General features: G+C 41.9%; 1 protein-coding gene across 4 annotated transcripts in view; it reads left to right on the forward strand.

The window, feature by feature from the left end:
* The window catches only part of RTKN2 (rhotekin 2), a 213618-nt gene that overhangs the window by 180406 nt on the left and 19328 nt on the right, over nucleotides 1–13884 (forward strand). Inside the window, exon 16 of one of the 4 annotated variants that reach the window (XR_013824353.1) lies at nucleotides 4328–4385. The exons of 2 other annotated variants lie outside the window; for them this stretch is intronic. The gene's annotated coding sequence lies outside the window, so the exon portion shown is untranslated. Of the gene's footprint in view, nucleotides 1–205; nucleotides 299–4327; nucleotides 4386–13884 lie in introns of those variants that run through there. One more of the 4 variants, XR_013824354.1, reaches the window with a different exon arrangement.

The following is a 13884-nucleotide window of genomic DNA, read 5'->3' on the forward strand; positions in this document are numbered from 1 at the left end:
GAACCCGTGTCCCCTGCACTGGTAGGCAGATTCTTAACCACTGCACCTCCAGGGAAGCCCAGTGGCTCAATATCTTAATTTAAGTTTCAAAAGCAGACCTGGTGGACTTCTTCTGTTTTCTGGTCTAAAACTTCTGGAAGTTGTCACTCCTGTCCTTATGACAATATAAAAGCTGAACCAAGTGAAAATCAACAACTCTTTCTAGATCCATCAGAGAATTGCGGTCACAGGAGAAATTGCTGTCCTGAAAGCTGGAGCAACAGACAAGTGGATACAGAGAGCCACAGCTCATAGAGCCGAAATCCTTCACTGCAGCCAATATTGGTAGGAATATTTTAAACTGTAATTGATGAATTGCTCCAGGCTCAGTACAGACAAGCGTGACAGTTAAAAACTCTGAGGAAGCCCAGTTTTAGGGAGGCCTCCACACATTTGTAAGTTTTATCCCCAGGAGTTCTATAAGTTTGTCACTGTGAAGACTGGAGAAAAATGCCCTCACGCTTCCAACAGGGAGAGGGGAAAAGTAACCATTTTGAAATATATCCAGAGCTGTCTATTCTCAGCAAGGCCTACCCTTAAGGCAAACTAATTTACAAATGTCTAATCTACTGAGGCTTTACCAAAGCCTAACCACCCTGGGGAAAGGGAAATACCCAACTCATGTTCACTAAAAGGCTGAAATCTGATTACAGGACTATAGACAACTTTCCCCCACATACACACCATACTACCACGTCAATCCACCTTCTGTGTAATAGTAGATGATTACAGCTAAAAGAACTGCAGCCCTCAGACCCTGTTTAAGAAGTCTCTAGGAAAACCCCAAACAATGGGGGAGACAAAAATAAGGATACTAGCAAAAATTTTAGTCTCTGACACCACAGTTACAGCCAACTGTAAACACCACCTAACTCCTAGTCAGATAGACATAAAACTTCACACTAAGGGCCTATCTAAATCAGTTTCTTTTACCCAGTACATCATCTCTGCTTTCAATTTTAAAAAGTTAGAAGGAAAGCTAAGGGAAAAAAAAAACCCAAAAAACAAAACCTGACAGTCTGAAGAGATAAAGCAAATATCAGAACCAGACACAGACATGGCAGAGATTTTGGAATTAAAATAACTATGATTAATATGTGAAGGGCTTTAGTAGAAAAGTGGACATTGCACAAGAACAGGTGGGTTATATAAGCAGAGGTATTGACACCCTAAGAATCAAAAGGGAATACAGGTAGTCAAAGACTCTAAAATAAATGGAGAATGCCTTTGTTGGGCTTATTAGCAGACTAGACATGGTCATGGAAAATATCAGTGAGCTTATCAATAAAACTGTCAATAAAACTTTAAAAACTGAAATGCAAGGAGAAAAAAGAAAAAAGATGGAACAGAATCTAAGGACTATGGAACGTTTGCAAAAGGTATAATAACGTACAATTCAATGGGAATACCAGATGGAGAAACACAAGAGAAAAGGACAGAAGAAACATTTGAAGTAGTGATGACTGGGAATTTTCCAAATTAATGGCAGACACAAAGCCACAGATCCAGGAAGATCAGAGAACGCCAAGCATGATAAATACCAAAAAAAATGTACCTAAGCATATCATATTCAAACTATAGAAAATCAAAGACAAAGAGAAAATCTTGAAAGAAGTGAGAAGCAAAAACAGAGGAATAAAGATAAAAATTACATCAGACTTCTTTTCAGAAACCATACAAGCAAGATTATAGTGGAGTGAAATGTTTTAAACTTGGGGGTGGGGGGAAGCCTACAAACCTAGAATTCTGTATCCAGTGAAATCATCCTTCAAAAGTGAAGGAGGAATAAAAACTTTCTCAGACAAACAAAAGTTAAGGGCGTTTATTGCCAGTAGTCCTGTCCTGAAAGAACTATTAAAAGTTCTTCAGAGAGAAGGAAAATGACATAGGTCAGAAACTCAGATCTACTTTAAAAAAGAAAAGAGCATTAGAAGAGGAATAAATGAAGGTAAAATAAAATCTTTAATCTTTCTTATCCTTAATTCATCTAACAGATAACAGTTTGTTCAAAATAATAATAATAGCAACAATGTATTGGGTGATTATATCTTAGGGATAAGTGGAATGAATGACACCAATATTAAAAGGAACAGGAGGGAAGAACTGGGAATATGCTGTTTCAGGGTACTTACACTACCTGTAAGTAATCATTCTAACTGTCAATGGTCTAAATATACCAATTAAGAGACAGAGATTTCAGAGAGGATTTAACAGAAAAACAACACCCAACTATATGCTGTCAACAAGAAACCCAGACAAAGATTAGAAGTAAAGGAATCGAGAAAGACAGAGCATGCTAACACTAATCAAAAGAAATCTGGAGTGGCCATATTGATTTCAGACAAAGCTGACTTCATAACAAGGGAAATTATCAGTGATAAAGAGGTACTGTGTAATGATAAAGGGCTCGATTCTCTAAAAAGACAAAACGATCCTTAACGTGCATGTGCCTGCAATGCAGTTCTGACGTTGACTACCCAGAGTTAGTGCAGACTTCACAGATTAAGGGCTCCATTCTCCACAAAACTCCCCTCACTTCAGACACCAGCTGCAAGCTCCAGGGTTTCCAGGCCACCCACACTGCTTATCAACTGGATACAAATTTAGGGGTTCCCACTATCCTCCTAGGTTTCATAATTTGATAGAATGACAAACATCACTCAGGAAAGTGCTTTACTTTTTATTACAGTTTTATTGTGAAGGATACAAATAAGGACCAGCCAAATGAAGAGACCTATGGTGAGGTCTAGGAGGGTCCCAAACGTGAAGCTTTCTTATCCTTAGGGCACATCACACAAAATAGGGAAGTATGATTGCCAGCCAAGGAGGTTCACCCAAGCCTCGGTGTCCAGAGTCTTTATCAGGGTTTCATTATGTAGGCATGAATGATTGAATCATTAGTCACAAGGCTGAATTCAGTCTCTAGCCCCCCTCACTTCCTGGAATATTATATAAAGTTACAGTAATTAAGACAATGTGTTGGTGGCACAAGCATAGACAAATGAATTGATGTAACTGATTGGGGCCATAAGTAGACCTATGCATATACAGTCATTTGATTCATGGAAAAGGCCCTTCTTTACTTCAGTGGAGAACAGTTAGCTCTTTCAATAAATACTGGAATACATATCTGTATCTTTTAAAAAAGAACCTTAATCATTATTCACACCAGCTACAAAAATTAATGCAAAATGGATATAGACTTAAAGCTGAAATTTTCTAGAAGAAAAAATGTTTGTCCATGCTAATGATCTTGGGATAGGTAAAGATTTTTTAAACAGGATGCAAAAAGCACTAATCATAAGTTAATAAATTGGAATTGATCAAGATTAACAACTTCTGTTCATCAAAAGACTTCATTAAGAAAGCAAATAGGCGGGCTTCCCTGGTGGTGCAGTGGTTGAGAGTCCACCTGCCAATGCAGGGGACACGGATTCGTGCCCCAGTCTGGGAAGATCCCACATGCCGTGGAGCGGCTGGGCCCGTGAGCCATGGCCACTGAGCCTGCGCGTCCGGAGCCTGTGCTCCGCAACGGGAGGGGCCACAGCGGTGAGAGGCCCACGTAGCGCAAAAAAAAAAAAAAAAGAAAGCAAATAGGCAAGGATTTGAATCTAGAATATATAAGGAACTCCTACAAATAAATTTTAAAAAGACAAAAAATTTACAGTTAAAAACTAGCAAAAGACTTCAACAAGCAATTCATAAAGGAGCATATCCGAATGATTAATAAGCATGTGGAAATAGGACTAAGCAGTATTATTCATCAGAGAAATGAAAACAACAGTAAAATAGTAGTCTATACTCATTAGAATGACTAAAATTGTAAAAACTGGAAATACCAAGTATTTTTGAGGATATGGAGCAACTGGAACTTTTATACATTGCTTATGGGAATGTAAATTAATTTAAATACTTTGTAAAACAGTTGAGTAGTAACCACTAAAGGTACATATACACCTACTCTGTGACCCAGAAATTCCATTTCTAGGTGGAATTCGGTTCCAAAAGGACCAAGTAAATAGGTCCACAAATAGTCATATACAAGAATGTTTGTAGCACCTTTATCCATCATAGCTCAAACATGAAAAGCACCAAATGTCCCTCAGCTGTGCTGATGAATAAATCTATCATGGTATATTCACTCAATGGAATATCTCAGCAATAAGAAAAGAACAAACTATGGATACATGCAACAACATGGATGAATATCAAAGAATTATGTGAATGAAAGAAGAAAGACACAAAGTAATACATATGCTTTGATTTCTTATATGAAATTCAACAACAGGCGAAACTACTCAATGAAGATAGAAGTCAGAATAGTAATTACCTCTGGGTGAGGGAAGGAGACTTGGACAGGACTTCAAGAGAAATTCCAGGTGATAACAATGTTCTATATCTATATTTGTGCTGTGTTTCGAGTATATAGACACATGCAAAAATTCATCAATCTGTACACGTAAAATTTGTTCACTGTGCTATATGTAAGTTATACTTCAGTTTTTACGAAGAAGAAAAAAGTTAGACCTGAGTATTTGTAACTCAGGCTAGTGAAGCTGTTCACGCCAGTTATAAAGTCACATGTCAGGGGCTTCCCTGGTGGCGCAATGGTTAAGAATCCGCCTGCCAGTGCAGGGGGACACGGGTTCGAGCTCTGGTCCGGGAAGATCCCACATGCTGTGGAGCAACTAAGCCCGTGCGCCACAACTACTGAGCCTGTGCTCTAGAACCTGCAAGTCACAACTACTGAAGTGCGCGTGCCTAGAGCCCGTGCTCTGCAACAAGAGAAGCCACTACGATGAGAAGCCCGTGCACTGCAACGAAGAGTAGCTCCTGCTCGCCGCCAAGTAGAGAAAGGCCACGCACAGCAACTAAGACCCAACGCAGCCAAAAATAAATAAATAAATAAATTTATTTATTTTTAAAAAAAGAAAAAAGAAAGTCTGGCAGGGCTCCTCGGTTATGCCCATCATTTCAAGAGCTAAGTGAACAAAGATGAGCAAGATGTCATTCCAATTTTACAAGTTATATCTTTTTTTTTTTTTTTTTTTTTTTTTTTTTGCGGTATGCGGGCCCCTCACTGTTGTGGCCTCTTCCCGTTGCGGAGCACAGGCTCCGGACGCGCAGGCTCAGCGGCCATGGCTCACAGGCCCAGCCGCTCCACGGCATGTGGGATCTTCCCGGACCGGGGCACGAACCCGTGTCCCCTGCATCGGCAGGCGGACTCTCAACCACTGCGCCACCAGGGAAGCCCCCACAAGTTATATCTTTATTCGATGTATTTTATTTTATTTATTTATTTTGGCTGCGTTGGGTCTTCGGTGCCGCGTGTGGGCTTCTCTCTAGTTGGGGCAAGCAGGGGCTACACTTCATTGTGGTGCGCGAGCTTGTCATTACGGTGGCTTCTCTTGTTGCAGAGCACGGGCTCTAGGTGTGCGGGCTTCAGTAGTTGCAGCATGTGGGCTCAGTAGTTGCAGCATGTGGGCCCTAGAGCGCATGGGCCTCAGTAGTTGTGGTACGTGGGCTCAGTAGTTGTGGCACACAGGCTCTAGGGCGCGCAGGCTCAGTAGTCGTGGCTCATGGGCTTAGTTGTTCCGCGGCCTGTGGGATCTTCCTGGCCCAGAGATTGAACCCGTGTCCCCTTCCTTGGCAGGTGGATTCTCAACCACTGTGCCACCAGGGAAATCCTTGATGTATTATTGTCATCCACAGATTTTTTTAATAAAAATGTAAAAATTAAAAGACCCCCCTAACTAAACTGAAGGAACATTCATATATATCATCTTGTCTCATCCTCACAACACTCCTGTGAGATGTATGTTCTTACTCCCTCCCTCCCACGTTTTGCATATGAGAAAATGAGTCTCAGTAAGCTGGGTAGCTTGCCCTAAGTGCTGAAGCTAAAACTCTAATCCAGGTTTTTATTTCAGAACCCATGATCATCTGTTGAGAGTTCTGATTAACAGATATACCATAAACTGTCAGGGCTTCCCACTTCAGTGCAAGTCTGCCCAGCTTCCAGCTACCAGCATCTGCCTCTCTTTGCTTGAGGGCTTTCACTTGCTGCTGGAGGAGCTAACCCTCAACCAATGATGGGTTGTATAAATATCCCAACTCCTTGCCTCTGGGGGTGAGGGTAACTGAAACACAGTTTACACTGACTCACAGGGTTCCCCAGTAGGATCAAGCTCCAGCCACCCCTGGTGATTTGTTTGATAATGCGCACTTCACTGGCTGCCTTCCCTTTCCTGACTCACTTTCCTGCTCCCCTGCTGGTATTTCCTTCACCTCCCAAATAGACTATTTGCACATAAATCTTTGTTTTAGGATCCGTTTCTGGGGAAACTCAAACTTAGACAATTGAGTTTCTCAGAAACAATATTTTAAAAATTTCCTGGCCCTCATTACCACGGCTGGTTTAGTCATTGGGCATGATCTTAATAGTGGTCTTCCTGATCCGTGGTAGAAATGAGAACAAAATCCCTTTCCCTGACAAAAACATAAATTTTTTAAAAAATAGACAATTTTTTGCTCTTTTAGTTTTTATTAATGTTGCATAGGAATTATTTTTACAACTGACCTTTTTTATTGAGATATGATTCAGATAGCTGTAAAATTCACCAATATAAAACGTATGATTCAGTGACCTTTAGTATATTCAGAGAGTTATGTAACCATCACCACTATGTAATCCCAGAGCATTTTCACACAATAAAGAAAAACCATAGCTGTTAGCAATCACTCCCCATTTCCCCTGACCCTTAGCAACCACTGACCTAATTTTTGTCTCAATGGATTTTCCTGCCCCTGACATTTCATATAAATGAAATCATCCAATATGTGACCTTTTGTATCAGGCTTCTTTCACTTAGCATACTGTTTTCAAGGTTCTTGAATATTGTAGCACAAATCAGTACTTCACTCCTTTCATGGCTGAATAATATTCTATTGTATATACGTACCACACATTTATCTGTTTATCAGTCAATGCACATTTGGGTTGTTTCCATTTCTTGGCAATTGTGAATAGTGCTGCTGTGAACAGTCATGTACAAGTTTTTGTTTGAAAATTTGTTTTCAATTTCCTTGGGTATATATCTAGGCATGGAATTGCTGGGTTATATGGTAAAACTCTGTTTAACATTTTGAGGACTTGTCAGGCTGTTTTCCAAACTGGCTACACCAGTAGACATTGTCACCAGTAGTGTATGAGGATTCCAATTTTTTCACATCCTTGCCAATACTTATTTTCCTTTTTTCTTTTTAAAAAAGGTATCTCATTGTGGTTTTGATTTACATTTTCCCGAATAATTAATGATGTTAAGCATTTTTTTCAAGTGCTTATTGTCCATTTGTATATCTTCTTTGAAGAAATGTTTATTCAATTTCTTTGTCATTTTTAAAAATATTTATTTATTTTACTTATTTATTTTTGGCTGCGTTGGGTCTTCATTGCTGCACGCGGGCTTTCTCTAGTTGCGGTGAGCGGGGGCTCCTCTTTGTTGCAGTGCGCAGGCTTCTCATTGCGGTGGCTTCTCTTGTTGCAGAGCATGGGCTCTAGGCATGCGGGCTTCAGTAGTTGTGGGACTCGGGCTCAGTAGTTGTGGCTCGTGGGCTGTAGAGCACAGGCTCAGTAGTTGTAGTGCCCAGGCTTAGTTGCTCTGTGGCCTGTGGGATCTTCCCGGACCAGGGATTGAACCCGTGTCCCCTGCATTGGCAGGCGGATTCTTAACCACTGTGCCACCAGGGAAGCCCTCTTTGTCATTTTTTAATTGGGTTATTTATCTCTTTATTGCTGAGTTATAAGAGTTCTTTATGTATTCTGGATACTAGACCCTTATCAGATATTTTGATTTGCAAATATTTTCTTCCATCATATGAGTTGTCCTTTCACTTTTAAAAATTTTTTTATTTTATTTAATTAATTAATTTATTTTATTATTTTTGGCTGCTTTGGGTCTTCATTGTTGCGCACGGGCCTTCTCTAGTTATGGCAAGCAGGGGCTACTCTTCGTTGCAGTGCACAGGCTTCTCATTGCGGTGGCTTCTCTTGTTGCAGAGCACAGGCTCTAGGTGCGTGGGCTTCAGTAGTTGCAGCACGCGGGCTCAGTGGTTGCAACATGTGGGCCCTAGAGCGCGCGGGCTTCAGTAGCTGCGGCGTGTGGGCACAGTAGTTGTGGTGCACGGGCTCTAGGGCATGTGAGCTTCAGTAGTTGTGGCTTGTGGGCTCAGTAGTTGTGGCTCGCGGGCTCAGTAGTTGTGGCTCATGGACTCTAGAGCGCAGGCTCAGTAGTTGTGGCGCAGGGGTTTAGTTGCTATGCGGCATGTGGGATCTTCCCAGCCCAGGGATTGAACCCGTGTCCCCTGCATTGGCAGGCAGATTCTCAACCACTGAGCCACCAGGGAAGTCCTGTCCATTCACTTTTTTGATAGTGTTATGAGTTTTATCGTTTTATTCTTACATTTAGATCTGTGATCCATTTTGAATTAATTTTTGTATATAGTATGAGGTAGGAGTCCAAGTTCATTCTTCTGCATGTGGATGTTCAGTTGTCCTACTATTATTAGTTGAAAAAACTACTTTTTCCCTGTTAAATAGTTTTGGTACCCTGTCAAAAATCAATTGACCACATAGATATATGGGTTTATTTCTGAACTTTCAATTCTATTCCCTTCATCTATATGTCTGTCTTCATGCCAATACCATAACCTCTTAATTACTGTAGCTTTGTAGGAAGTTTTAAAGTCAACAAGTGTGAATCCTCCAACTTTGTTCTTTTTCAGGATTGTTTTGACCAAGTCACTTGCATTTCCATTTGAATTTTAGGATCAATTTGTTCATTTCTGCAAAAAGATAGTTGGAATTTTGACAGGGATTGCATTGTACCTATAAATCAATTTGGGGAATATTGCCGTCTTAACAATATTAAGTCTTCCAGTACGTAAGTACAAGGTGTCTTCCTACGTATTTAGGTCTTCTTTAATTTCTTTCAGTAATGTTTTATAGTTCTCAGTGTACATCTTGCACTTCTTTGATTAAATTTATTACTACTGTTTTATTTTTTGCTATCATAAATGGAATTGTTTTCTGAATCCCATTTTAAGATTTTTTCATTGCTTGTGCACAGAAATACAATAGATTTTTTATATTGATCTTTTATCCTGCAACCTTGCTGAACTCATTTATTAGCTCTAATATTTTTTTTGTCTGGATTCTTTAAGCTTTTGCTATGTAGTATCATGTCATATGCAAATAGAGGTAGTTTTATTCCTTTTTTCCAACTGGATGCCTCTTACTTCTTTCTCTTGCCTAATTTCACTTGCTAGAACTTCCAGTACAATGTTGAATAGAAGTTGTAAGAGCAGGCCTCCTTGTGTCTTTCCTGATCTTAAGAAGGAAACTTTTAGTCTCTTACCATTAAATGTGATATAAGCCGTGGGTTTCTGTAGATATCCCCATATCACGTTGAGGCAGTTCCCTTCTACTTCTAACAAATGACCTTTTGGGGGGAAAAACGATCTCTACTTTTCTAAATAGGGGAAAATGACTATCAAGGTAAAAACATTGGCTAGAAGACACATTTCTTAGGATTTTCATGTCCAGAAGGCCCAGGGAAACATGTTATGGCCTCTCTGCTCTTCCAGCAGACTTCAGCAGGAAGTGAGTTGGCTATTTCTAAGCTAACATGGACATCATAGCTGTTTCACTTGCCTGGACTTCAGTTTTTCACTCAGTGACTATATCTAGTTCATTTAAAGAGTGAGAAAGATTACCAAAGCAATGCTTCAGGGATTTAAGTTTCCTGTGACTCCGGTGGAAATATTGATACCTAGTAAGCATTCAGTAAACATTTGTGAACGAACGAATTAACAAACTTCAGATGGTATTTAGGATTTTCAGAATGTGGATTAGAAATCCTTGAAAGCTTCTCCTAACTTTAATACCCTCACGTTATCCAGCATACTGAAGTCAGAGTGACTCCGAGGCTTTCCCACCTGTGAGTCAGAGACAGGGCCAGGGTACAGCTGGAGTGCCTCAGTTTCTCCTGCAGGACTCTGCGGCATATACCGTCCTATCCAGGAAAGCCCGAGTCTGCACATCTTCTAGGAGCAGGCCTTGTAATTAGGTGGCTCCACTGCCGAAAACTCCATTGTTAGAGTTTTATTTGTTTAAATCAGAGACTCCTAAAAGACGGCAGGAGCACGTCAGGCCGGGGCACGGAGGGAGTCCAGGCAAGAACCCTGCTGAACGGTTAGGAGGCAGCCTCATTATAGGCACAGCCTTCAGCTGAGGACACAGCTGAGCCTGAGTCCCAGTTCTGTCCCATGCCGTTGTGTGACTTTGGGTTAGATACTTAACTTCTTTGAAGTTCAGTTTCTTCGTCTGTAAAATGGAGATAATAATAATACCTCCTTCACAGAATTATTAAGATGATGAATAGGATCCCATATTTAAAACGCTCAGCAGAGTAGGAGAAGGGAGACCTTGAATTGTCTTTTTTAGACCTACTCCCCTGTCGCAGATCTTCAGGCTCCTGGTGGGACCCAGGAGTGTACTAGGAGCCCACCCACCCCAGGGCCTGTCTAGAGCCAGGGAAACTGTAGGCAGAGCCGGAGGCAGAGGTGGGCAAAAGAAAAGGAGGAGAGCTTCTTTCGAAACAGTCAAGAGGAATGCAGAGAAGGGCAAAGGTGCTGTGGCCTTCAGAACCAGATGGGAGGAAAAAGAGAAGCTAGTAGCTCTTCTGAAGATGGAAGTTCCGTAAGGAGTCTTCCGCCTTCTGAGTTCTTCTAAACCAAGAAAAATATTAGCAAAGAAGGCCCACATCAACACACAGCAGGCTCTCTGTTTTTCTTCCTTAATTCCTACATTACATAATTTTATGCACACTGCAGGGGGAAAACCAAGTTAATGTTGATTTTGACTTATATCTTCATTTATCCGCAGGCACTTGCCTGGCGCTGGAGGCTTGCTGAAGGAGCTGGCTCATGGCTGAGCCTGGCTCTGGATTCCTGCGAGGCCGCATACCACCGTGTACTCACGGAACATAGTAGTACTCCCCCCTCCTGCTCTAGCAGGCCACAGCTCTTAATACCAAACCCCGCCTTGGATTTGATGCGAGTGCCTGCAAGCCCTGAGGGAGGTCCCCTGTACCTAGTGATGGCAAATTACATTTGCCTCATGCTGACACCCATTTACCAGTATTGCAGTTACAGAGATGTGTTGAGAAGGATTCTGAATCTGCATCGGGTCTCAGCGGGAACAATCTGTGATTGATTTGCAATATTGGCTTTAGGCATAGTAGTAAGGAGTTACAAATTTAGGTCATGGTTGGCCAGCCTTGGACTGCAAGAAGAATGCTTACAGAATCAATAAATGTACATGCCTTTTGTGCCATTTAGAAGAGGAGAGACACAAAGCTTTAGACTCATTTAATCCTCGGGTTCCAAGCAACAGGTGCTCAGAGTGAACCCAACCAATTCCTGGGAGAAGGACTTTGGGGCGAGAGGTCACAGGGCCATGTTCTCTCTGACCTGGAAGAACATCCCTCTCATCTTCTATTTCATTTCTAAACATGTTTAGTGAAAATACAAGTTGTTTCTCTGTAATTTTTTGAATTTTGAAAAGTCTATCACCTTCTTTTTTTTTTTATTGTGATAAAATATACATAACGTAAAATTTACCATTTTAACCATTTTTCAGTGTACAGTTCGGTGGTATTCAGTACATTCACAGCGTTGTGAACCATCATCACCCTCTATCTCCAGAACGTTTTCCGTCTTACTCAACTGAAATCCATACGCATTAAATGGTAACCGCCTGTTTCCTCTCCGACCAGCCACCGGCGACCTCTGTTTTACTTTCTGTTTCTATGAACTTGGCTACTCTAGGTACCTCATAGAAATGGAATTTGGCCTTTCGTGACTGACTTATTTCATTCAGCATGTCTTTAGGGTTCATCCATGTTGTAGCACGTGTCAGAACGTCCTTCCTTTTTAAGGCTGAATAAGTCCACTGTACATACGTACCACATTTTGCTTGTTCATTATCTGTCGATGGGCATTTGGATTGCTTCCACTTTTTAGCTGTTATGAATAATGGGTGTACAAACATCTATTCAAATTCTTGCTTTCAGCCCTTCTGGGTATACACCCAGAAGTAGAATTGCTGGATCATTTGGTAATTCTGTTGTAATTTTTTTGAGGAACTACCATACTGTTGTTGTCCCCAGTGACTGTACCGTTTTACGTTCCCACCAGCAGTGCTCAAGTTTCCAATTTCTCACCAATACTTGTTATTTTCTATTTTTAAAAACAATAGCCATCCTAATGGGTCTTTTTGGGTTTTAAAGATTATGCTAGCTGGTCCCAAAGGATGTGGCAAGTTCAATGCAGTAGAAAGAATCTCTTTGTAGAGGATTTTCCTTCCCCTTAATTTTCAAGGTATCATCATTCTTTAGGTAAAACACTAGGTGGAGTAGACCACATTTAAAAAAATATGTCCTGAAAAATTCTTTTTCTTATTAGTGCTGTCTGATCAGACAATTCTACCAGCTTTTGAGAACAGACATAAAGAATGACTTTGAAATAATTGCATGTGTCTCCCTTCAAAGCCCTGGAGGAAATGGGTGCCTTTGGGGTGGTTTTCTGAAGGCAGAACTGTGGGTGGTGGTTCATAGGCAGTGGGTATTGACCTCCCTCTCCGCCAGAGCAGGGACCCTGGTTTGATCATGACCCAAGTGTTCATGGAGCAGCTCCTTGTCCAAAGTACTGGCTTTTGGACAAAGATGCATAAGACGTGGTCTCTGCCCTGATGGACAGCTGCCTGTTGGATTGGATCAGAAGTCATAGGTGGACGGTGTAGTCCCAGTTGCTGGAGAGAAAGTAAACACTTCGGGGCTCTGAAGGCTCTCCTCGGGGCTGTGGTCATCTAGGATGGCTACCGGCAGGTGATGGGACACCTCGGGGCTGGATAGGTCTCAGGGGATGTGGCGTGAGAGGGAGTGAGGGACACTCCTGGGAGGAGGAAGAGGCTGAGGAAAGGGAGGAGAAAATACATCCGAGACATCCATAGCCTCATTTTAGGGTGCCGAAAAGTCACTAAGAGGATCTTCGACGTTAGCTTTTCTCCAAGGGGGAGGTTTCTGAGCGGAGGAGTGATACCATCGAACTGCTGCTTACAAGGATTGTTCTAGTAACAGGTTGTGGATCAGATAGAAAGTGGAGAGAGCGGATAGGAGGGCCCTTGTATTCTGTGACGGGAGGCTCTGAACTTCAGACGAGGCTGGCAGTAAGTAACACTAAGGGATTCCCATAAACACAACGCTTTATTTACTTTCTGTCCCAATACCTGGTGCCCTTAGGCCTCCAGCATCCAGCCAGCCCAGGCCTGTCCCCTGATGAGCCAGCGCAGCCGTGTGCGGCCTGCCCTGCTTTCTCTTCACTCTGGTTTCTCCTCCTTTCCTGCGCCAGCAGACCCCTCACCAAGGCAGGGTCCGCTCCATGGCCAGCCTGGAAGAGGAGGGAAATTGGCCTTTCTAGTCTAGATGCTCCTGTAATAAGGCTTTTGGACCGACCCACAAATCCTGCCCGTGTTTTGGCTTTAGCCAGAGGGGGAAAGTCAGAAGCTATAATAACCAAAGATGAAAATAAAAATCAGCCATACTCCCTATCATCAGGAGTACAGGTTGGGTTTTGTTAAGGTAACAAATAATTAGCAGTGTCAGTGGTTTAAAACCATTGGTCTTTTTTCTCTGCAAGCTACATGATCATCGTGTCAGAAGGTTGCCTGGGGCATCTACTCCAGTGTCATCTTCCTCCTTCTGGGCCCCAGATAGGTAGAGCTGC

The sequence above is a fragment of the Stenella coeruleoalba genome (assembly GCF_951394435.1).
Source record: "Stenella coeruleoalba genome assembly, chromosome: 16".
NCBI lineage: Eukaryota > Metazoa > Chordata > Mammalia > Artiodactyla > Delphinidae > Stenella > Stenella coeruleoalba.